The sequence below is a fragment of the Anolis carolinensis genome, unplaced genomic scaffold (assembly GCF_035594765.1).
Source record: "Anolis carolinensis isolate JA03-04 unplaced genomic scaffold, rAnoCar3.1.pri scaffold_12, whole genome shotgun sequence".
NCBI lineage: Eukaryota > Metazoa > Chordata > Lepidosauria > Squamata > Dactyloidae > Anolis > Anolis carolinensis.
In genome coordinates, this window is record NW_026943823.1 from 18,043,182 (window position 1) to 18,069,520 (window position 26,339).

General features: G+C 41.0%; 6 non-coding genes across 6 annotated transcripts; 1 reads left to right on the forward strand and 5 right to left on the reverse strand.

The window, feature by feature from the left end:
* Nucleotides 1-4,844: 4,844 nt before the first annotated feature.
* mir363 (microRNA mir-363) lies at nucleotides 4,845-4,943 on the reverse strand. The gene has a single exon (NR_129964.1). It is a non-coding gene; the product is annotated as a microRNA mir-363 (primary transcript).
* A 63-nt stretch (nucleotides 4,944-5,006) lies between these two features.
* Nucleotides 5,007-5,105, reverse strand: mir92a-2 (microRNA mir-92a-2). The gene has a single exon (NR_129991.1). It is a non-coding gene; the product is annotated as a microRNA mir-92a-2 (primary transcript).
* Nucleotides 5,106-5,217: 112 nt separating this feature from the next.
* On the forward strand, nucleotides 5,218-5,301 carry mir19c (microRNA mir-19c). Its single transcript, NR_163039.1, has one exon. It is a non-coding gene; the product is annotated as a microRNA mir-19c (primary transcript).
* Nucleotides 5,302-5,416: 115 nt separating this feature from the next.
* Nucleotides 5,417-5,499, reverse strand: mir20b (microRNA mir-20b). The gene has a single exon (NR_129919.1). It is a non-coding gene; the product is annotated as a microRNA mir-20b (primary transcript).
* A 1,380-nt stretch (nucleotides 5,500-6,879) lies between these two features.
* mir18b (microRNA mir-18b) lies at nucleotides 6,880-6,971 on the reverse strand. Its single transcript, NR_129891.1, has one exon. It is a non-coding gene; the product is annotated as a microRNA mir-18b (primary transcript).
* A 67-nt stretch (nucleotides 6,972-7,038) lies between these two features.
* mir106 (microRNA mir-106) lies at nucleotides 7,039-7,114 on the reverse strand. The gene has a single exon (NR_163042.1). It is a non-coding gene; the product is annotated as a microRNA mir-106 (primary transcript).
* Between the last annotated feature and the right edge of the window lie 19,225 nt (nucleotides 7,115-26,339).

Consider the following 26,339-nt stretch of genomic DNA (forward strand, 5'->3'; position numbering starts at 1 on the left):
GAATATACAAGGCCCTTTTCTCTAATTTGGGAAAGGATAGATGTTGCTATTAAATAAGAAAGCCGCAGGAAGAAAGAGAAGAAGAGCTCCGACTGTTTTACTCTTTCTCTTCGAAGTGGAATGATTTTTGGCTGCCGTGGTTTTGCAACATAAAGATGCATCATTATACACGCCGACTCCTTGCTGGGAATTTTAGGCTCCCTAATGACAAGGAGGGGATTATGGGAAAATGTAAATTATAGCCTTTGAGTTAAAAAAAAAAGGAAGGAAACAAACCAGATCAGTAAAAGCAGCTGATTTCCAGCAATGTTTGGCCAAAGAGCTTGCTTGTAGGCAGACAGAGAAATGAATGGCACTTTGGAGAAAATCCCACAATTGCACTAGGCTTGAGAATAATTGGCCAGAATGCTGGGATTTGTAGTTTGTATGTAAATTTACTGTGTATACTCGAGTATAAGCCTAGTTTTTCAGCCCTTTTTTTAAGACTGAAAAAGTCCCCCTCGGCTTATACTCAGGTGAGGGTCCTGGTTGGCTTATATTTGGATCAGCTTATACTCGAAAATATATGGTACATTTATTATTTTTCTCTATTATAATTGGTATTATTACATTAATTTTTTTCTCTATTATTGTTGTTACTATTAGATTTATTTTACTCTATTTTTTATTATTATTAATGCATTTATTACTTTACTCTATTATTATTAAAAGGATAAATAAGCACATTATTTAATTTGTTGTCAAAGGCTTTCATGGCCGGAAATACTGGTTGTTTTTTTTCAAAAACTCTAAAATAAGGACAATAAATAAAGAACAATACTCTAAAAACAGGGGAGTTCCAGTCAAAAAACAATCATGGCTAGCTGACACCTCCCAACAAAGGATTCCCTCAGGCAGGAAGCAGCCAGGCTTTGAAGCTGCCAGGCCATTCAATGCTAATCAAGCTAACCAATTGAAACATTCACACTTGCCTCAAACAATCAAGAGTTCTTTCTCCCATCCTGGACATTATTCCACAGGTATATAAACCCCACTTGACTAGTTTCCATCAGACCTCACAACCTCTGAGGATGCCTGCCCTAGATGTGGGCGGAACATCAGGAGAGAATGCTTCTGAAACATGGCCAGACAGCCCGGAAAACTCACAGCAACCCAATTACTTAATTAAGAAAGCAAACTTTGTGATTGATCCATTTTCAAATGATTTTAGGGAAGCCTCATTATTTTTTCCACTCACTCCTTCAAATGGAACTCTGCCCATGCCTTGTCAATCTATCCCACAACTAAAAATACAATTCCATCTGATTTTCTGCCCTGGATGCAACACTATATTGAATTCAAATGGGATTTTGTTCTTTGGAAGCAGTTCGCCATCATGTGGCAGGAAGGGAGGAAAGCATGTTTGAATGCCAATCTATCTATCTGGTAGGCTGTTAGAATTGTGGGAGTTGAAGTCCAAAACACCTGGAGGGGCGAGGTTTGCCCATGCCTGATCTATACATATAATAAAAGTCAAAGTTTGCATGTATGTATCTAAATTGGTTTGTATGGATTTTGGGGTGAATTGACACACTGTATTTGGAGTTGTAGTTCGCCCGAATCCGAATGAGACCATTCACAAGTGAAAACAATAGCAAGGGTTGACTTTTATTCTAAAAAATAAGAATTACAAAAGACCTAACCTGGGCATCGCCGGGTACCTATGCTGGTCCATATAATAAATCTTCAGGCCGAAACTTTGCCAAATAGCAAAGTTAATTTTGGTGGGTTCAGATTAAGAGATTCCAACAAAGCTTTAGTGTCTGGAGGGACACAGATCAAAGGTTCGGAAACGAACACGTAGGAAGGCAACACAACCATATTTTAAATACAGCACAATTGCAGCAGCCCATCCACATCTGACAAAATACATCCATCTTCGAGATGTCACAATTATTTATGGTGCTTTCAGGCCTGCCATGTTTGCCGAGGGCAAAATTCGGTATCCCTTGTACTTGGCAAACCCTATTATATTTATACAACTGCAAGATCAGGAATAATTTGGAAATGTTGTTTCCTGCTCCTCCAGAGCCTTAGGACACAAATAGATAAGGATCAAGAGATTCCACCTAAACTTGGAGAGCTTCAAATGAAGTGGTAGGTTAACGTCGGAATGTTCCCCAATTAGTTGTTTCTCTGAAAGCACAACTTCAGGCACCTGCAGTCACTGGGCTCTGATCCAAACCTAAGAGGCTCAAAATCCAAATCAGCCCGAGTCCCACTCGTCTGTGGAGGGCCGGATCCTGACGGCTGAGCTATAACATTCTTGGACTTTTAAAAAAATCTGGAATCTCTACAACTGTGGTCCCCAATCAGTCTGTGAACCATCAGTGCTCCCTAAGAACCAACATATGTTCTGCGGCCTCACCGTTGCAGCTGGTCTGGCAAAACCCTCTTATAGTGCAGAGGAACAGAGGCTAAATACCCATGAAAGATGCAACAAGTGTGAAAGTGCCTTGGAGCCATTTTTAGACCTGTTTCTGGGGTCATTTGGGGTGCCGATTCAGAAACTTGCATTGGGTAGACCACATCAGCTCTAGATTAAATATGGTTTTCTGTGGTTAAGCAGATGGCGACTATTAGATGGCATATGTTCTGCATCAGAAACTAGAGCTGATGTGGTCTATCCAATGCCATGTTCTGAATCAGCACTGCAAATAACCCAAATCTAAAGTTGACCAAAGACTTATTTGTAACTTTTGGAAACGGTAGAAAGCAGTCCCTGGTCAAAAAAAGGTTAGGAACCACTGCTGTGGAATGTCTTATTTATATCTTGAACTAGGACTGACCAGGGTTCAAATCTCTTTCCAACCAGGAAATCCAGACCGACTTTGGGCAAGTCATACTCTGGTTTCAGAAAGGAGCAGTGTAGATTTTGCCAGGAAGATCCTAAAAGCACAACTGCTGTAATTTGGAAACCAATATGGAACGGAGATTTCCAGGTGTTGGAAAAGGTAACCTAGAGAATCTGAAAGTGTCTAGCTCAGGCATGGGCAAACTTCAGTGTTTTGGACTTCCAACTCCTCACTTAAGCGGCTGAGGGGGAAAATGAAGGGGCCTGAGGCTATTAGGAATTGTGGGAGTTGGAGTCCAAAATAACGGCAGGTCCGAAGTTTGCACATGCCTGGTCTAACCACAAGACTAAGTATCTCCAATGTCTCAATTCTACTTGTTATGTTGGCACACCAAAAACCTCCTTAGAAACATTGCAGAAAATGACTGCCAAAACAATGGACAAAAAGCCACCCGTGAGCAGCACTTCCAAGTTTTAAGCATTGTGTTGACCCGTAACGAATGTTAAGAAACTTTACTTGCAACGTTCAGAATGCATACAGAATCACCAAAAATATAACAATTTGAGATTGCAGCAACAGGTGTTCGGTAGACTCTTGTCCTTATCAAGCCCACGATACATTGAATGGCTGGTGGTTCTTGTAAATCAGTGGTCCCCAAACTTATTTGGCCTGCCGCCCCCTTTCCAGAAAAAAATATTACAGTAGTCTCACTTATCCAAGCCTTGTGATAATCCAAGCCATTTTTGTAGTCAATGTTTTCAATATATCGTGATATTTTGGTGCTAAATTCGTATATACAATTACAACATAACATTACTGCGCATTTAATTACTTTTTCTGCCAAATTTGTTGTGTAACATGTTTTGGTGCTTAATTTGTAAAATCATAACCTATTTTGATGTTTAATAGGCTTTTCCTTAATCCCTCATTATCCAAGATATTCGCTTATCCAAGCTTCTGCCGGCCCATTTAACTTGGATAAGTGAGACTCTACTGTACTCAGTGCCCCCTGGCAAGGGGGCATGGCTTACAGGGGTGGGTGTGGCTCCTGTTCAAGAGGGCGGAGTTGAGCCTCTCCCCTAGTCCAAGATGCAGGGCCGAGAAGGGGAGGTGGGCGGGGCCACAAATGGGCGGCCAGGACTGAGATGGGCGGAATTACGAGCTCTGAGGCAGGGCTGAGCTTCTATCCTTGTCCTGCAGCACCTGTCAGGACACAAGGGGTCGGACTAGAGGAGTGCCTGATGGGGCTGAACCTCTATACCCCGCCCCTGTATTCCAACAAGCGCCTCAGGGGAGGTATACAGAGGCTCTTGTGAAGAGGCCCCACCCTTTAGTCCTAAAAGGCCTCTCAGGAGAGGTATAGAGGCTCAGCCCTGTCTCACGCTCTTGCCTCTAGCCCCGCCCTTTTGTTCTACAAGGCCTCTCAGGAGAGGTAGAGGCTCAGCCCTGTCTCGGGCTCTTGGAAGGTCCCACCCCCCTTCCCTAGCTCCGCCCTGTGTCCAAACAAGAGCTTCAGGAGAGGTATAGAGGCTCAGCCCTGTCTCGGGCTCTTGGGAAGAAGCCACACCCACTCATCTAGCTCCACCCCATGAGTCCTAACAGGCACCTCAGGTGCTCAGCCCGGTCTCTGGCACTTGGGAAGAGGCCCGGCCCGTGTCCTAATAGGTGCCATCACCGCCCCACTGGTTCGCTGCAGTGCGCACCAGGGGGCAGTGGTGCCCACTTTGGGAATCACTGTTGTAAATCATAACCTTGGTGGACCATTTTTTTGAGGAAAGACTAAAAAGAGCATGTTGGAAACGCATCCCTCCCAAATAGCAAAACAGATTTAATTTTTATTTTATTTATTTATTGACAGCAACAAATATGCAATATTACAATGCATACAAATTCCTTTTCCCCGTCAAAAGTGTTTCGGTGGCTCTCCCCCACTGAGCAGGTCAGGTCGTTCCTAAAGGCTTCCTCCCTGCCTCCCTTCTCCGAAAGTACTGACAAGAGCTTTGTCAGCCACGAAGGTCCTGCGGTTTACAGATGGATACCGTGCAATTTTCGTCCTGCTAATCTAATCAAAATTGCATCGTGATCCACCCGACAACAGCAAAACACAAGGGAAACCACCGCCCCTTAACCTTAATGCACCGGCCGCCCCTTTGTTGTTCTTGGTGGCGAAGGTCTCCGCTCCTCCTCCACAGGCCGGGACAAGTGCAATACTGTTCAGGGAACCCACAAGTAATGCAACAAATCCCAACCCAGGGAGAAGTCAGTTCCTCCTCCAAAGGCCTTCGGGAATCAAGCGGCGGGAATCAAGGCCTTTCCCCGCATCCCAGCCCCTTCCTTCTTTCCTTCCTTCCTGTAAAGGGCATCATCCTTTACCGCTCACAACTACCACCACAGTCAGTTTTGCATGGATTTGCACAGCGACGGACAGCAAGCTGGGATGCAAACCTGCAAAACGGACTGTAGATCAGCACAAAGGTCTGTCTGTCCCAGCCGCTACGCTGCAGGACGGATTGCCTCACCTCCCAGTCCCCCCAAAAAGCCCTCTCATTTACGCCAGGAAAACGCCAAATAGGATGCTCTGGATCCGGCAGTACTGTAAGTGCCCACATTACAGTAGATTTGGGTGCATTAACTACCTGCACTATGAGCACTTTGACACTGCGAGGATAGGGATCTCGACGAGGATAGGGATCTTGACGGCACACCGAGCCCATTTGGAACGGGACCGATCTGTACCTCTTCCGAGAAATAAATCCTGAGCAATGTAAACATCTTTCCTTAATACAGTAGAGTCTCACTTATTTATTTTATTTATTTACAGTATTTATATTCCGCCCTTCTCACCCCGAAGGGGACTCAGGGCGGATCACATTACACATATAAGGCAAATATTCAGTGCCTTAACATAGAACAAAGACAAGACAAACACGGGGCTCCGAGCTGGCCTCGAACTCATGACCTCTTGGTCAGAGTGACTTGTTGCAGCTGGTTGCTCACCAGCCTGTGCCACAGCCCGGCACTTATCCAAGACTCACTTATCCAAGGATCTGGATTATCCAAGGCATTTTTGTAGTCAATGTTTTCAATATATCATATTTTGGTGCTAAATTTGTAAATACAGTACAGTAGTCTCATCCAAGCTAAACGGGCCAGCAGAAGTTTGGATAAGCAAATATCTTGGATAATAAGGAGGGATTAAGTAAAAGCCTATTAAACATCAAATTAAGATAAATGTAAAGGTTTCCCCTGACGTTAAGTCCAGTTGTGTCCGACTCTGGGGGTTGGTACTCATCTCCCTTTCTAAGCCGAAGAGCCGGCGTTGTCCGTAGACACCTCCAAGGTCATGTGGCTGGCATGACTGCATGGAGCACCCTTACCTTCCCGCCGGAACGGTACCTATTGATTTACTCACATTTGCATGTTTTCGAACTGCTAGGTTGGCAGAAGCTGGGGCTAACAGCGGGCGCTCATTCCGCTCCCGGAATTTGAACCTGGGACCTTTTGGTCCGCAAGTTCAGCAGCTCAGCGCTTTAACACACTGTGCCACCAGGGGCCCCTAAAACATCAAATTAGGTTATGATTTTACAAATTAAGCACCAAAACATGTTATACAACAAATTTGACAGAAAAAGTAGTTCAATACACAGTAATGTTATGTTGTAATTACTGTATTTATGAATTTAGTACCAAAATATCACGATAAATTGAAAACATTGACTACAAAAATGGCTTGGATAATCCAGAGGCTTGGATAAGTGAGACTATATTGTAATTACAACGTAACATTACTGTGTATTGAACTACTTTTTCTGTCAAATTTGTTGCATAACATGATGGTTTGGCGCTTAATTTGTAAAATCATAACCTAATTTGATGTTTAATAGGCTTCTCCTTAATCCCTCCTTATTATCCAAGACATTCGCTTATCCAAGGTTCTGCCGGCCCGTTTAGCTTGGATAAGTGAAACTCTACTGTACTTCAAGCACCAAAGGAGATCCTTGTAGCCTTTTCGCAGATTCTGCTTTGCGACCTGTGGTTCGGCTCCGGCCTCCTATGCCAGAAGGAGCATTCAGGGCAGTAGATTCTAAGCTACTTCACTAACTGCACTAGATGCACCTTAGCACAGGAAGCTGTTTCGAAGGAGTCGGGATAAGAAAGGCCAGGAGCCTGCCAAGATGGCACAGTTGCACCTGACGCGCATCGCCATCGTGGCACGGAAGTGCCAACACTGCAGTAGATGCCAACACACTACCTGCACTATAAGCACTTTTGCACCCCGATGGCTTTCCCCCCAGAAGCACCAGGCAAAGAAAGGCCTTGGTCTGTCCATTCCATCCTTCTGTGAAAACTTACTCTGAGGACCGATGCTTCTCTGGTTCACAAAGTACCTGCTGAAACAAGAGGGGAGGAGACAAAAATAATGGGAACGGGTCAGAATTAAATCATAGTAAGACAACGACACACAGTAATGCAGTACAAAGAATAATTAAGGAAATATGTGCAATGACAATTTTGAATGATTTTTGGATCTTTTTTTTTTCGTTTCAGGAGTGACTTGATAAACTACAAGTCGCTTCTGGTGTAAGAGAATTGGCCGTCTGCAAGGATGTTGCCCAGGGGATGCCCGAGTGTGTGATCTTTTACCATCCTTGTGGGAGGCTTCTCTCATGTCCCCGCATGGAGCTGGAGCTGACAGAGGGAGCTCATCCACGCTATCCCTAGGTTGGATTCGAACCAGCAACCTTCAAGTCAGCAGTCTACTGGCACAAGGGTTTAACACACTGCGCCACCAGGTGCTCCTTTTGGATCATGTGATTTTAATATTTATATTAGGTAAAGAGATATTATTATATTTTATATGTAATATTACTAATACAGCTCCTGCCAACCTAGCAGTTCGAAAACATGCAAATGTAAGCAGATAAATAGGTACCGCTCCGGCAGGAAGGTAACGGTGCCCCATGCAGTCATGCCATTGGCCACATGACCTTGGAGGTGTCTACGGACAACGCTGGCTCTTTGGCTTAGAAATGGAGATGAGCACCAACCCCGAGTCAGACATGACTGGACTTAACGTCAGGGGAAACCTTTACCTTATTACTAATATTACAATATATTGATATAGTACAATATAGTAATTTATTGCCAGTATTGTACTATGCTAATATAATATTGTATGTAAATTTAATTTGTAAGCCGCTCTGAGTCCCCTTCGGAGTGAGAAGGGCGAGATATAAATGTAGTAAATAATAAATAAATAAATAAATAAATAAATAAATAAAGGTTTCCCCCTGGCAATAAGTCCAGTCATGTCCGACTCTGGGGGTTGGTGCTCATCTCCATTTCTAAGCTGAAGAGCCGGCGTTGTCCGTAGGCACCTCCAAGGTCATGTGGCCATAGACATGACTGCATGGAGCGCCGTTACCTTCCCACCGGAGCAGTACCTATTGATCTACTCATATTAGGATGTTTTAATGCTTTGTCTTATATTTCAATATTGTGTATGCATATTCTTAATGGTTTTAATTATTTTCATTTATAGCTATATGTTTAGTGTCTAGTTATGATTCTTTAAAAAAAATATCTGTATTTATGGTGGCACTGAATTTTTGCCAATACAGTAGAGTCTCACGTATCCAACGTAAACGGGCCAGCAGGATAAGCGAATATGTTGGATAATAAGGAGAGATTAAGGAAAAGCCTATTAAACATCAAATTAGGTTATAATTTTACAAGTTAAACACCAAAACATCACGTTATACAACAAATTTGACAGAAAAAGTAGTTCAATACACAGTAATGCTGTGTAGTAATTACTGTATTTATGAATTCAGCACCAAAATATCACAATGTATTGAAAACATTGACTACAAAAATACGTTGGATAATCCAGAACGTTGGATAAGCGAGTGTTGGATAAGTGAGACTCTACTGTAATATGTTGTAAGCTGCCTTGAGTACTCCTAAGGGTGAAAAAGACAGTATATAAATATAGCAAATAAATAAATAAATACTTCAAATTCTTCAGTACAATATAAAAATTACTTAAAACTAGCTTCCCTTAACCAGTTGTGGAGTCAGCTTTCCCAAAAGTATATGCTGGAAATGGACAGTTAAGCGTTTCATGGCACTGAGAGGCACCTGCAGCTCTCCAAATGCTCCATTTCCATCACTTCCCCCCAAACACATCCCTGGGTGAGGCCTGATGGGAATTGTAGTTCAGAATTATCTAGAAGGAACACTTTCCCCCATCTTTATATGGCACACTTCCTTTAAGGCCACAACTTGAAAAACAAAAACAGCTTCCCAGTTTGGGAAGTTTGGGGTTTTTTTTCCAACTTCAGTCCCACCTCTTTCCTCCCTTGTCCATTGCCTTCTTTCTTAACCTCTATCCATTGTTATCAGTAAATGAGAATAATTCATCAAACGGCTAATAGCTCATTCCGATTAGATGTCAAAAATGTGTGATGCACTAGGAGGACTGGCATCTAACAAAGGTAAAGGTTTCCCCTGACATTAAGTCCAGTCATGTCTGACTCTGGGGGCTGGTGCTCATCTCCATTTCTAAGCCGAAGAGCCGGCGTTGTCCGTAGACACCTCCAAGGTCATGTGGCCACTGGCATGACTGCATGGAGCGCCCTTATCTTCCCGCCGGAGCAGTACCTATTGATCTACTCACATTGGCATGTTTTCGAACTGCTAGGTTGGCAGAAGCTGGAGCTAACAGCGGGCGCTCACTCTGCTCCCGGGATTTGAACCTGGGACCTTTTGGTCTGCAAGTTCAGCAGCTCAGTGCTTTAACACACTGTGCCACCGGGGCTCCTATCTAACAAAAGAGCCATTTAAAATTACAGCCTGGATTATATTAACATCTCTGCTTAGGATAAATTGAGGGAACGTGAATCTCCATATGGACTTTACATAACAAAAGACTCAACCCTAATGACATAGGAGAGGCTAGAACACAAATTAGGCAACAAAACAGAGCCTCACCCCTAAAATTTGCACCCCTGACATAGGGTGAAGAGGAGGTTATAACACCACTTTCTGATTTACAATTTAAGTCTTTTGGATCCAGCCATAGTTTTAGATTTTGGAACCTTAGCAACTTGGAAACGCCACTGGGATTCACTTTAACTCTTCAAAGAGGACCAAAGTGAAGAATGCTGGAGGCAAATGGCAAGGCTGACCTTCTCTCAGGCCTCCCCAATTTAAGATTTAAGCAGTTTGTTCACAACGCAACCTGTGCTTTTCTTTGCACCCAAGACTTCACAGATATCCCAAAAGCATACCCAATGGTCACTCCACCCCCATGATTTGCTTTCAGCTAAGGAGAGCAGGGTGTTTTTCTAAGCTGAGTGGACCATCTGCTTTATTTTTCATTTGCATTGGGGGGGGGGGGGAGGAATGTAAGATGAGGCCAGGATTAATCCTACCCCATACACTTTTCCTACACCATCCTAGACTTGTTTTAACAACAATGACAAAACCTTGCTGCTAGAGCTTCAATGCTGCTATCCAATCTCTTTATGTTTTATTTGTGTTTTATATGGATTGTTGTATTTTACGACGTTCTTATTTTATTATAGTGGTGGTTTAGTTTTACTATTGTTTGCTTTTAGGTCTGTTTGGCCTTTTTGTCCCATATGTAAGCCACAATAAGTCCCTTCGGGGAGATGGTGGCAGGGTATTAGAATAAAGTTATTATTACTGTATATACTCGAGTATAAGCCTAGTTTTTCAGCCCTTTTTTTAAGACTGAAAAAGCCCTCCTCGGCTTATACTCGGGTGAGGGTCCTGGTTGGTTTATATTTAGGTCAGCTTATACTCGAGAATATATGGTACATTTATTATTTTTCTCTATTATTATTGGTATTATTACATTTATTATTTTTCTCTATTATTGTTGCTACTATTACATTTATTTTACTCTATTTTATTATTAGTATTAATACATTCATTATTTCACTCTGATCTTTTTATTATTATTGCATTTATTATTTTACTCTATTTATTATTACATGGATTATTTTCCTGTATTTATTATTATTATTATTACATGTATTATTTTACTCTATTATTATTAAAAGGATACATAAGCACATTTACACTGAAGAAGATGAGAAGAATGATTTGATCAGAGTTGGACAGTCTTATCTTAAATTTGAGCTTTATGTAAATATTCAAAAACCTTTAACCTACTGATACCTCAATGAATGTAATTTTATTGGTATCTATTTTTATTTCTGAAATTTACCACCCTTGGCTTATATTGGAGTCAATGTTTTCCCAGTTTTTTTGTGGTAAAATTATCTGCCTCGGCTTATATTCGGGTTCATAGAATCATAGAATTGTAGAGTTGGAAGAGGCCTCATGGGTCATCCAGTCCAACCCCCTGCCAAGAAGCAGGAAATCGCATTCAAAGCACCCCTGACAGATGGGTTGGCTTATACTTGAGTATGTAAGGTATTATTATTATTAGTGATATACATAGATAAATCATATTGGATTCTACTTGGCTCTAACAATGACAACAAATAGATCCTGCCGTTTCTCAAAAGAAAATTACATTTTGCTGGCTTCTACTTGGCTCTAAAATTCAGAAACATGCACTGTGTTCATAAGGGAACTCTATGCAGTGGGTGCAAAAAGATTTCCACCCTCCAAAAAAACTTTTTTTTAGTCACTAATATGATTAAAAGTGTCCTTCTGAGATCTTTTCATCTAACTTATATCAAATTATATGCATCTACTTCCCACATCTGAAGAGTGAGAAAACATCCTCTGAAGGAGGAATAAAGAAATTGTTTATGGGGACTGGGGACGACTGCATGGTAAACATTTAAGACATAATAAAACCCCATCTCTTCCAGCAGGCCCAAACAACCAATTCTGAACTATGAATTTTAAATTGATGTTCTATCTGGATCATGTTTTCATCTTTATCCTATGTAATTTAAGCCTCTGCTTAAAAGCCTCCAAAGAAGGAGCCTCCGTCACACTCCATGGCAGAGAGTTCCACTGCTGAACAGCTCCCACAGTGAGGAAGTTCTTCCTGATGTTCAGGTGGAATCTCCTTTCCTGTAGTTTGAAGCCGTTGTTCCATTGCATCCTAGTCTCCAGGGAAGCAGAAAACAAGCTTGCTCCCTCTATATAACACTTTGTGTTACAAGCATATAACAAATAAATAATAATAATAGGGGTCATATAGAAAAAATATGGGTGTGGGTGTATTTATTTATTGTACTTATACCCCACCCTTATCACCTCCAAAGGGGGGCTCAGGACGGCTTACAAACTATGGCAATAATTTAATGCCAGATTCAAATACAGTAGAGTATCACTTATCCAACACTCGCTTATCCAACATTCTGGATTATCCAACGCATTTTTGTAGTCAATGTTTTCAATACATCATGATATTTTGGTGCTAAATTCGTAAATACAGTAATTACTACATAGCATTACTGCATATTGAACTACTTTTTCTCTCAAATTTATTGTGTAACATGATGTTTTGGTGTTTAATTTGTAAAATCATAACCTAATTTGATGTGTAATAGGCTTTTCCTTAATCCCTCCTTATTATCCAACATATTCGCTTATCCAATGTTCTGCCAGCCCATTTATGTTGGATAAGTGAGACTCTACTGTAATAATATCAGTAAAACACAATATTATGAAACTGTAAAAAATATACATATCAATGAAATAGTCTTTCAACTATTAAAACATATCAAAAGTCTTGCACCAACTGAGCTTTGTAAACATTAAAACAAGTGCTTTAATGTTTAATTATAATAATAATTATTATTAAATTACTATGCCTTCCCCTGCAAAAAGCACTTTCTCATCACCATCTGTAAGTTACTCTTGCACTTTCAAACATAAATAAATAACACTCCTACCAGAGTTGCAAAAATCAAGGTAACAAAAGGAAGTTACAATTTCCCTAAAACATACAATTGTATTGTTTTAACATCAAGTGGGGAAAAGTTAACAGTTTTCCAAAACATACAATTGTTTTGTTTTGTTTAGCGTTTAAAAGTCCAAACAGAGGGGAAAGGGCACCGAAAACAAGAAAGAAAGCCAACATGGACACTCCCTTTCACCCCCAAATGTGCTTCTGTGAAGACATGGTTTTTTTCGGCAAGCCTTCAACCATATACTTAATGAATATATGTGAAGACCCATAGATTTCACCAATCACTTTACATGATTGAGATAGACTATTGTTGTTTTATACCTGCAGCTATTGCTGTGTTTTACTGATTTTTAACCAGGAGGATTTTGTGAAGTGAGATATTTATGCTGGCTGTTATTGTTTCTGCAATGTTTGTATTGTGTATGTTTCCACCTTTATAAGCCGCCCGAGTCCCTCTGGGAGATGGTGGCAGGGTATAAATAAAGTTTTATTATTATTATTTGGATTAAAATATTCATATTTATTATTTAAATTAAAATATTTCCTATCAATTACTAAAATTAAAATATTTAAATATTATTTAAATATTAATATTATTAAAATTAATTTTAATTAATTAAATTAAATTAAAAGAATAAAAGTAACTTCTTCCCCAATCTGGTTCCTTAGAATGAGATACTGTATGTTGGACCTTGATGGGTCCCTTTCTTTAGATTAATTATAATTAATTGAAATTAAAATAATAAAATAATAACTTTATTTTTATATCCCCATCTCCCCAGAGGGGACTCGGGGCGGCTCACAAGTCCAGTTTCAACATACAATAAAACACAGCATAATTGAACCAATGTAAAACAGGTAAAATAGTATAAACATACAAACCAGCATAAAACATCAACCTCAAAACATTATAACCTTAAGAGTCTGAACATAACATACAAACTGTAAGATAAAATTCAGCAGACTCTACAAGAGGGAATTAAAGATCTCATTACAGAGGTCAATCACAATAAGAGTGGAGTGTGATAAAATGCAGTAGTTGTGGCAACTAATAACTAATAAAAGCAACTTCTTTCCCAATCTGGTTCCTTAGAATGTGATACTCTATGTTGGACCTTGATGGGTCCCTTTCTTTAGATTAATTATAATTAATTAAAATAAAAGTAACTTCTTTCCCAGTCTGGTTCCTATGTTGGACCTTGATGGGTCCCTATCTTTAGATTAATTATAATTAATAAAAATAAAAATAAAAGTAACTTCCTTCCCAATCTGGTTCCTTAGAATGTGATGGATACTCTATGTTGGAGCTTGATGGGTCCCTTTCTTTAGGCAATGCCACTTTGGGTCACCACGTGCAAGCAGTTGGAAGGGGACGGGCACGCGCAGGCGGGAGCGCGCCCCCGCTCTTCCTCCCACCCACCCCCACCCACCCCTTGTCCCTCGTGCTGGGATTAAAGGTTCTTCTTTCTTTCTTTCTTTCTCATCCACGGAGGCATTGTGGGAAAACGAGTCCTCCATTCAAAGCGGCAAAAACGCGCCAAGCTTCGACCTCAATCCTTTCTCTAACCCCCCTCCCCTTTTTTAACTCTTCCCACGCAAGCCACGCCGTGGGAAGAGTCCCTCGTGGTCCTTAGAAGACGCCAAACCACTTTTCCGATTGTAACAAACGGTGTTTCCTATCCTAAAAGTCCCCCAAAGAGGGTCTCCCCAAGACGTCTCCAAAGGCGCGCTCTCACTCCTGAACTCTTACTGAACCCACGCAAAGCAAGGCCACGGGAGGGAGTTTCGGAGGGAAGGGGAACTGGCAAGCAAGGGACACTCAACCCAACCAAAAAGAGGGGGAAACAACAAAAAGAAGGGGGAAACAACAACAAAAGAGGGGAAGATACTAAACAGAAACCTTGCAAGCTCTCCAAACTTGGCCGTGCGTAAAAGGCGCACAGAAATGGGAGAAGAAAAGCAACTCTTTCTTTGTAAAGAGAAGATTTAAATGCACTGATTAGGGGGAAAGTAAGGGACACTCAACCCAACCAAAAAGAGGGGGAAACAACAAAAAGAAGGGGGAAAGAACAACAAAAGAGGATAGGATACTAAACAGAAACCTTGCAAGCTCTCCAAACTTGGAAGGCGCACAGAAATGGGAGAGAAGAAAAGCAACTCTTTCTCGAGTCTTTCTTTGCAAAGAGAAGATTTGAATGCACTGATTAGGGGGAAAGCATGGGACACTCAACCCAACCAAAAAGAGGGGGGAAACAACAACAACAAAAGAGGGGAAGATACTAAACAGGAACCTTGCAAGCTCTCCAAACTTGGCCGTGCGTAAAAGGCGCACAGAAACGGGAGAGAAGAAAAGCAACTCTTTCTCGAGTCTTTCTTTGCAAAGAGAAGATTTAAATGCACTGATTAGGGGGAAAGAAGAGGGAATTAAAGGTTTCTGGTTCTTCCTAAAGTGAAAGGAATGGAGAAGAGGAAACAAGGGAAGAGCTATTAGGATGGAGGCGCATCCCGAAGGAGCCCTTCTTTGTCTCCAACAACGCGCCGTCCTTTCACCCCCTTGTTTGTCTCCCTTTTCTTTGCAAAGTTTGCCAAAGCTTCCCTTGCAAAAGGCGCCTTACTTACCCACTTTCCTTTCCCAAAGCTATCCAAAAAAAAGGGCGACGCAAAGTAGGGAAGAGAGAAGCCGGTTGGAGCGCAAGAAACATGGTGTGCGTCCCCGTCTCCTCGTGTCCCGGGCAAACGCAGCAGCGCCTCCTCCTCCTCTTTCTCTTCCTTCCCAACGCGTGGTGTGGAAAGGGAGGGAGGGGGTGTGCAAGGAGAACTACAAAACCCAGCCTGCCCCGCGCGCAACATGGCGCGCCCGAGGAAAAAGCGCACGCGCTTCGCTTCTCCTTGTGCGCAATTGCTCTCCAACCCAAGGCAGCCTTTTGCAAAATGTGCCAAAAAGGGATTGCATTTGGGCATGAGGAGGAGGAGGAGAGCGCAAAAAATAAAGACCTTCTTCCTCTTCTTGTCACCTTCCTCCCCATCCCTAATGTATAAGAGTATCCCCATCCCCACCAAAAGATTACAAAGCCACAAAAGAAGCTGGCCTTGCAGAAAGCGCGCAACTCTCTCCCTTGCCCAAACTGGGTTCCCCAAAGACAAAGGGAAAGCAATGCACGCGCTGCAGAGCCCGAAAAGGAAGGCCATGGATCTTAGGAGAGACTTTTTTGCAACCCAAGCCCAAGCTGCATCTCAGGTGAAAGTTTTGGGGATGGAAACTCAATCCTCAAGTTTTTCTCTCTTTTTTTGCAAGAGTTTGGAAACAAGCAGGAAAGAAATACCCAAATAAGGGTTTGGGGAGCGTTTTGTTTTTCCAACTCAATCCTCAAGTTTTTCTTTTCTTTTTGCAAGAGTTTGGAAACAAGCAGGAAGGACATAAGGGTTTGGGGAGTGTTTTGTTTTTCCTAAACCATCCCAGACCCATAGGAAGCCCCTTTTGCCCCTTCCCCAATTTCCTTGGGCCTGCTCTGTCTTAGGCTGAATCTACTCTGCCAAAAGTCAATGCAGATAATCCACACTGTGTGCTCTGAACTGGATTATGAGTCTATACTGCCAGATAATCCAGTTCAAAGCAAAACATCTGGATTTTATATAGCCGTGTAGAAGGCCATATTCTGGATCTACCCTGTCATATAATCCGGACTACCTGAGTCTACACTGCCAGATAATCCAGTTCAAAGCAGAACATCTGGATTTTATATAGCCGTGTAGAAGGGGACCATATTCTGGATCTACCCTGTCATATAATCCGGATTACCTGAGTCTACACTGCCAGATAATCCAGTTCAAAGCAGAACATCTGGATTTTATATAGCCGTGTAGAAGGGGGCCATATTCTGGATCTACCCTGTCATATAATCCGGATTACCTGAGTCTACACTGCCAGACAGTCCAGTTCAAAGCAGGTAATATGGAAGTTATACAGCCATGTAGAAGGGGCCATAGGATGGACGTACTTTGCCATGTTTTTGGTATTATCCGGATTATCTGAGTCTATCTACAGTAGAGTCTCACTTATCCAACATAAACGGGCCGGCAGAACGTTGGATAAGCGAATATGTTGGATAATGAGGAGAGTTTAAGGAGAAGCCTATTAAACACCAAATTAGGATATGATTTTACAAATGAAGCACCAAAACATCATGTTAGACAACAAATTTGGCAGAAAAAGTAGTTCAATACGCAGTAATGCTATGTAGTAATTACTGTATTTATGAATTTAGCACCAAAATATCACGATGTATTGAAAACATTGACTACAAAAATGCGTTGGATAATCCAGAACGTTGGATAAGCGAGTGTTGGATAAGTGAGACTCTACTGTACTTTGACATTATCTGGCAGTATAGACTCAGATAATCTGGATTATATGGCAGGGGAGAGCCAGACTAAGGTCCCTTCTACACGGCTGTATACAATCCAGATTATCTACTTTATTTATTTATCTTATTTATTTATTTGTTACATTTATATGCCGCCCTTCTCACCCAGAAGGAGACTCAGAGCGTCTTACAAATTAAATTTACATACATTATATTATTAGCATAGTACAATATTGACAATAAATTACTATATTGTACTATATCAATATATTGTAATATTAGATGCAAAATATAATATATAATTAATATTATTATATTGTATGATCAGTATTATATCATATTACAATACTTTGAAATGGATTATCTGGCAGTGGGATCTGGATTTTCTACAGCCGTGTAGAAGGGCCTTAGGCTGGATCTCCTCTGCCATATAATCCGGATTATCCGAGTCTACACTGCCAGATAACCCGGTTTAAAGCACATAACCTGTATTTTATACAGCCGTGTAAAAAAGGCCCTAGACTGGATATACCCTGTCATAGAATTCGTATTATGAAAACGTAATCCACATTACCTGCTTTGAACCGGATTGTCTGAGTCTACACTGCTATATAACCCAGTTCAAAGCAGATAATCTGGATACTATATGGCAAGGTAGATCTAGATTTAGGCCAAAGCTGCAGTGAAGTTTGGAACCACCTAAAGCAGTTGAATGCACTCACCATCCAAACTGGGTTCCAAGGCAGCGCAGAGCCACCCATGGGCCCTGGTCCCACTCTTTGCAGGTGGGCCTTGCACCCCAAATCTCCCCCCCCCCCTCCAGTTCCTCCTAAAGAAGAAAGAGATCACTCCATTCCCAACAAAAGCCAAAGAGGAGAAAGACAGAAACCCAAAGCGGTGGCCCTTAAGACTTGGAGGCAGGAGGAATAATAAAGTTTGTCATTGGGAAGAAATGGCTCCTTTTTTGGCAGAGAGAGAGAGAGAAACGCGTTACCTTTGAAGTCCCGGGCGAAAGGCTGGCTGGGCGAGGAGGGAAAAATGAGATTTACGAAAGTGGCGCGAAGAAGGTCCCACGTGACGCCCCAATTGGGCGTCCCCTTCGGATTAACCAGCCCCCAAAAAGGGAGGGAGGAGGAGGCACATCCGCTTCAACACCCACCCCCCCCCCATTGCAATTAGCATAATTGATTATGTCCCATTTGCCCAGAAGGAGCCAATCTCCATTGACTGCATCTTTGCAAGGACATGCTTTGCAAATTGGGGGGAAATTTATGTCTTGCAAACTGTTTTGCAAAAAGAGGTCTCTTTCCCCATTGCACTGCTGCATTCCAATGCATGCAATTCTCCCCTCTGCTGCATGTTTGGTTTTTGCAAGGCTTTGAAGCACATTTCCCTTTGCTGCCTTTTTTTTTTTTTGCATTGATAATTATGATGGGTTGCTGTGAGTTTTCCGGGCTATATAGCCATACTCCAGAAGCATTCCCTCCTGAAGTTTCGCCCACATCTACGGCAGGCATCCTCAGAGGTTGTGAGGTCTGTTGGAAACTAGGCAAGTGGGGTTTATATATCTGTGGAATAATTTCCAGGGTGGGAGAAAGAACTAGTCTGTTTGAGGCAAGTGTGAATGTTGCAGTTGGCCAACTTGATTAGCACTGAATAGCCTTGCAGCTTCAAAGCCTGCCTGCTTTCTGCCTGGGGGAATTCTTTGTTGATGATTATATGCCACTTAAAAAATATTCTCTTGAAGACAACAATTAGCCCCCTTCTACACTGTTAGAATTCCTACTGGCTGTTAGGAATGGTGGGAGTTGAAGTCCAAAAACCCCGGAGGGCCAAAGTTTGCCCATGCCTGATTTATATGCATAAAACTCAACATATGTACAGTAGAGTCTCACTTATCCAAGCCTCGCTTATCCAACATTCTGGATTATCCAACGCATTTTTGTAGTCAATGTTTTCAATATATCGTGATATTTTGGTGCTAAATTCGTAAATACAGTAATTACTACATAGCATTACTGCCTATTGAACTACTTTTTCTGTCAAATTTATTGTATAACATGATGTTTTGGTGCTTAATTTGTAAAATCATAAACTAATTTGATGTTTAATAGGTTTTTCCTTAATGCCTCCTTATTATCCAACATATTCGCTTATCCAACGTTCTGCCGGCCCGTTTATGTTGGATAAGTGAGACTCTACTGTATGTATGTTTGATTTTGCTTTATCTCATTTGGAGAAACCTCACTACTCACCAAGAGCCAGGTTATCCAAGCGAGATAGAAACTGTATGAAAGAAACATAGAAACATCCAAATAAGATGAAGCAGAATTAAATATACAGTAGAGTGTCACTTATCCAGGCCAGCAGAACGTTGGATAAGCGAATATGTTGGATAATAAGGAGGGATTAAGGAAAAGCCTATTAAAAATCAAATTAGATTATGATTTTACAAATTAAGCACTAAAACATGTTATACAACAAATTTGACAGAAAAAGTAGTTCAATACGCAGTAATGTTATGCTGTAATTACTGTATTTACAAATTTAGCACCAAAATATCACTATATATTGAAAATATTGACTACAAAAATGTGTTGGATAATCCAGAATGTTGGATAACCAAGTGTTGGATAAGTGAGACTCTACTCTATGTATGTTTGATTTTGTTTTATCTCATTTGGAGAAACCTTACTAATCACCAAGAGCCAAGTTATCCAAACGAGATAGATACTACATCAAACAAACATAGAAACATCCAAATAAGATGAAACAGAATTAAATATACAGTAAAGTCTCACTTAACCAACATAAACTGGCCAGCAGAACCTTGGATAAGCGAATATCTTGGATAATAAGGAGGGATTAAGGAAAAGCCTATTAAACATCAAATTAGGTTATGATTTTACAAATTAAGCACCAAAACATCATGTTAGGCAACAAATTTAACAGAAAAAGTAGTTCAATACTTAGCAATGTTATGTTGTAATTACTGTATTTACAAATTTAGCACCAAAATATCACGATATATTGGAAACATTGACTACAAAAATGCCTTGGATAATCCAGAACCTTGGATAAGCGAGGCTTGGATAAGTGAGACTCTACTGTATGTTTGATTCTGCTTGATCTCATTTGGATGACTTGGCTCTTGATTATCAGCAGGGTTTCTCCAATATGTGTGTGTGTAGGTCACATTATATAGGTTTGTATGTATGTTTGGTCCATGAGGTCACGAAGAGTCGAAAACGACTGAACGAGTAAAGAAAAAGAATGTATGGGTTGTTGTATGTCTTTCGGGCTGTGTGGCCATGTTCCAGAAGTATTCTCTCCTGACGTTTCGCCCACATCTATGGCAGGCATCCTCAAAGGTTATGGGGCATGGAGAAACTGGGCAAGGAAGATAAATATATATCTGTGGAGAGTCCAGGGTGTGAGCTAATTAGGGTGATTAATTGCAACATTAACACTGGCTTCCAACTAACAAAGGACTCTTGTCACACCCTGGATCCTCCACAGATATATACCTTCCTTGCCCAGCTTCTCCATGCCTCACAACCTCTGAGGATGCATGCCACAGATGTGGGCTAAGCGTCAGGAGAGAATACTTCTGGAACATGGCCCGAAAGACATACAACAACCCTGTGATCCTGGCCATGAAAGCCTTCGACAACATATTGACAAAGGACTCTTGTCACACCCTGGACTCTCCACAGATATATATTTATCTTCCTTGCCTAGTTTATTCATGCCTCACAACCTCTGAGGATGCCTGCCATAGATGTGGGCGAAACGTCAGGAGAGAATACTTCTGGAACATGGCCATACAGCCCGAAAGACAAACAACCCTGTGATCCCGGCCATGAAAGCCTTCGACAACACATTGACAAAGGACTCTTGTCACACCCTGGATTCTCCACAGATATATATTTATCTTCCTTGCCTAGTTTATCCTGCCTCACAACCTCTGAGGATGCCTGCCATAGATGTGGGCGAAACGTCAGGAGAGAATACTTCTGGAACATGGCCACACAGCCCGAAAGACATACAACAACCCTGTGATCCCGGCCATGAAAGCCTTCGACAAAACATTGACAAAGGACTCTTGTCACACCCTGGCCTCTCCACAGATATATATTTATCTTCCTTGCCTAGTTTATCCATGCCTCACAACCTCTGAGGATGCCTGCCATAGATGTGGGCGAAACGTCAGGAGAGAATACTTCTGGAACATAGCCACACAGCCGGAAAGACATACAACAACCCTGTGATCCCGGCCATGAAAGCCTTCGACAAAACATTGACAAAGGACTCTTGTCACACCCTGGACTCTCCACAGATATATATTTATCTTCCTTGCCCAGTTTCTCCATGCCTCACAACCTCTGAGAATGCCTGCCATAGATGTGGGCGAAACGTCAGGAGGGAATACTTCTGGAACATGGCCACACAGCCCGAAAGACATACAACCACCCTGTGATCCTGGCCATGAAAGCCTTCGACAATACAAGAAGAATGTATGTTTGATTCTGCTTCGTCTCACTTGGAGGACATGTCTCTTGACCATCATCTTTTGGAGTTTCTCCCAAACCCAACTTGTTCAAAAGACGCCTTTGGTTTTCCCTTTCCGCTTCCAAACCTTTCTGTGCAAAATGTCCTTGGTTGGATCCTCGTTTTTTTGTGAAGCCTGGCCTGGCATTCAGGCCTGGAGGCTTAGTTCGGGCCTTTCAGGGGAAGGGCGAAATCCCCGGAACAAAGGCGACCCCTTGGCCCCACGTCCCCCTGCCTTCCCTCTTTCTTTCCCAAAGAATACAGGGCTCAGAAGGGCCAGAAACACGTGATCCTTGCAGGCCTCTTTTTAGGGAAATGAAAAAGGGGGGGATTGTGGTCACGCTGGGGCTAAAAGCTAAGGGCTTGTGACCCTCGACCTCTGTTTTTCTCTTCTTGCTCCAAACAAGAGGGAAGAAGGGGGATATCTGCTTTTGAATGGCTAGGTGTCCAAGGCAAAAAAAAAAAAAAACTAGCTTAGTACCACCCCAAAATATGAAGCAAACTTTTGCAAATCATGGAGCAAAAGAATGCAAGAAATCCCCATTTTGCATCCAATCTTTCACGTTTCCACTTTAGGGGAATAATTCAATGGAATGCTGGCCTTTAAAAATATTTTCTAATTTTAAAAGATTTACCCTGTTTCCTTTAAAATAAGACATCCCCAGAAAATAAGACCGGTTTTGCTGAATTGCTAAATATAAGGCCTCCCCCAAAAGTAAGACCTAGGAAAGTGTTTGTTTCGAAGCATGCCTGCTGAACAGAACACCAGAGCATGCAAGATCGGTAAATGTACATACCACAAAGTGTTGTACATGGAAATATTGGTAGTAACGAGAAATTCTTGATAGGATTCACAGTTTGTCTGGTTATGCTGGTTTATGATGACAACTATTGTAAATGTTCATTTTTTTTGTTCAACAATAAATGTGAATTCTTCATGGAAAAGTAAGACATCCCCTGAAAATAAGACCTAGAGCATCTTTGGGAGCAAAAATTAATATAAGACATTGTCTTATTTTTGGGGAAACACGGTAATTCTTTAAATTCAGTTATCTATAATGAACAGCCCCAATTGGATCCAGACATAAAATCGTTCATTTAAATGTGGGCTCTGCACAAATCTCAGTCAAAGCCAACCAGTGTGATGTTTTTTGCACAACGAGAGCTATCATTTAGTACAGGTTAATGTCCCCTTTGTGGTTTTGCTGCATCCTAAAAGTGATGTACCGTATATACTCGAGTATAAGCCGACCCAAATACAGTAGAGTCTAATTTGTCCAACACTCGCTTATCCAACGTTCTGGATTATCCAATGCATTTTTGTAGTCAATGTTTTCAATACATCGTGATATTTTGGTGCTAAATTCCTAAATACAGTAATTACTACATAGCATTACTGCGTATTGAACTACTTTTTCTGTAAAATTTGTTTTATAACATGATGTTTTGGTGCTTAATTTGTAAAATCATAACCTACTGTATATACTCGAGTATAAGCCTAGTTTTTCAGCCCTTTTTTTAAGACTGAAAAAGCCCCCCTCGGCTTATACTTGGGTGAGGGTCCTGGTTGGCTTATATTTGGGTCAGCTTATACTCGAGAATATATGGTACATTTATTATTTTTCTCTATTATTATTGGTATTATTACATTTATTATTTTTCTCTATTATTGTTGCTACTATTACATTTATTTTACTCTATTTTTATTATTATTATTATTATTATTAATACTTTTATTATTTCACTTTGATCTTATTATTATTGCATTTATTATTTTACTCAATTTATTGTTACATATATTATTTTCCTGTATGATGATTATTATTATTATTATTATTATTATTATTATTATTATTATTATTATTATTACATGTATTATTTTACTCTATTATTATTAAAAGGATGCATAAGCACATTTACATTGAAGAAGATGAGAATAATGATTTAATCAGAGTTGGAGAGTCTTATCTTAAATTTGAGCTTCATGTAAATATTCAAAAACATTTAACCTACTGATGCCTCAGTTAATGTAATTTTATTGGTATCTATTTTTATTTCTGAAATTTACCACCCTCGGCTTATACTAGAGTCAATTTTTTCCCAGTTTTTGGTGGTAAAATTAGGTGTCTCGGCTTATACAGTAGAGTCTCACTTATCCAACATAAACGGGCTGGCAGAATATTGGATAAGCGAATATGTTGGATAATAAGAAGGGATTAAGGAAAAGCCTATTAAACATCAAATTACAGTATATACTTGAGTATAAGCCGACCCGAATATAAGCCGAGGTACCTAATTTTACCACAAAAACTGGGAAAACTTATTGACTCGAGTATAAGACGAGGGTGGGAAATGCAGCAGCTACGGGTCAATTTCAAAAATAAAATAGATATTAATAAAATTGCATTATCTGAGGCATCAGAAGTTTAAATGTTTTTGAATATTTATATGAAACTGAAATTTAAGATAATAAGACTTTAATAAGATAAGACTGTCCAACTCTGAATACCTATATACTCAAGTAGAAGCTGACCTGAATAGAAGCCGGCCAGGACCCTCACTTGAGTAGAAGACGAGGGGAGCTTTTTCAGCCCTAAATAAGGGCTGAAAAACTAGGCTTATACTCAAGTATATACAGTATATCTATTTATATCAAAATCTATATCTATCTCACTATATCACTATTCCTGTCTGTCTCTATAATGATAACTCCTTCTCTCTCCATCTCTATCTATCTATCTATCTATCTATCTATCTATCTATCTATCTATCTATATGGTCCCCCTCTCTCCCTGCCATATACATGGTCTCCCTTTCCCGGACCCCCTTTTCCTGACAAAAGGCTGCACTCTGCATGACCTCTGGAGCCTGTGACCACTGGGGAACCCAAAGGGCCGTGACACGAAGGAAGGGGGGCTATTGTCCGGCTGAAAGGAGCTTCTCCGAGGGGCACCGGGTTCCACAATGAAGCCCCTGTTTTGCAAGGAAGGACCTTGGACATTTCCATTAAAAAAGGCCGAGCGAGACCAATAGGGAACGGTCCTCCTAAGGCCCTGGTTGGTCAAGATGCAGAAAGCCCTAAGCCCTAAGCCCAGGGTCAACAAAGGACCCAGGGGAAGGGACATATGGAGTCTTCTTCTAGGTTGCGACTCTGGCCTCCGAAGGCTCCTCTGCAAATCGCATATCCTTGCTGACCCTATAGGTTTTATAGGGTTTTTCCTAAGTGAGATGCATCTACACTGTAGGATGAATGCAGTTTGACATCACTTATGGAAAAACATCAGGAAAAGAAGAAACCACTGCACTTTGCATTTGAGAAGGGATTTGATCAGGTTCCCCATGAGCCGACCTGGCGAGTACTACAGTCACATGGAAAACCAGAATAATAATAATAATAATAATAATAATAATAATAATAATAATAATAATAATAAAAAAACTTTATTTATACCCCGCCACCATCTCCCCAACGGGGACTCAGGGCGGCTTACATGGGGCCATGCCCAGAACAATACAATATAAACAGTATATAAAAGAACAACACAGAAGACTATGTAAAGTGAGCCCCGGTGGCTCAGTGTGTTAAAGCACTGAGCTGCTGAACTTGCAGACCGAAAGGTCCCAGGTTCAAACCCCGGTAGCAGCGTGAGCGGCTGCTGTTAGCTCCAGCTTCTATCAACCTAGCAGTTCGAAAACATGCCAATGTGAGTAGATCAATAGGTACGTCTCCGGTGGGAAGGTAAGGGCGCTCCATGAAGTCATGCTGGCCACATGACCTTGGAGGTGTCTACGGACAACGCCGGCTCTTCGGCTTAGAAATGGAGATGAGCACCAACCCCCAGAGTCAGACATGACTGGACTTAACGTCAGGGTAAACCTTTACCTTTACCTATGTAATATGGATAAAGCTACTAGACCAGACATGGGCAAACTTCAGCCCTCCAGGTGTTTCGGATTCAACTCCAAGAATTTAAGACCAAAACACCTGGAGGGCTGAAGTTTGTTCATGTCTGTACTAGATAATAATGCTGGAGAGTCGCGCTTATCCAACGTAAACGGGCTGGCAGAACATTGGATAAGCGAATATGTTGGATAATAAGGAGACATTAAGGAAAAGCCTATTAAACATCAAATTAGGTTATGATTTTACAAATTAAGCACCAAAACATCATGTTATACAACAAATTTGACAGAAAAAGTAGTTCAATACGCAGTAATGCTATATAGTAATTACTGTATTTACAAATTTAGCACCAAAATATCACAATGTATTGAAAACATTGACTACAAAAATGCATTGGATAATCCAAAACATTGGATAAGTGAGTGTTGGATAAGAGAGACTCTACTGTATAACAATTTTGGTCCTTGCCCCTGCAGGGGTTTCACCCCCACTCCTTCAGCATCACTGTTGGCGTGCATCTCTCACCATTACTATTCATGCTCTAAATGGACACTGCTACATACAGCAGATTTGCAAACTATGCATCCCTGGACACTCCTATACGCAGATGACATAGCACTCAGCCACCAAAAAATGTGCAGCCCCCCAATACTAATACTAACACGAATACTGATACTGTTACTACTAGTGATAATACTACCAACATTAATTATTATACAAATAATACTAATATTACTGCTACTACTAATACTAATGGTGCT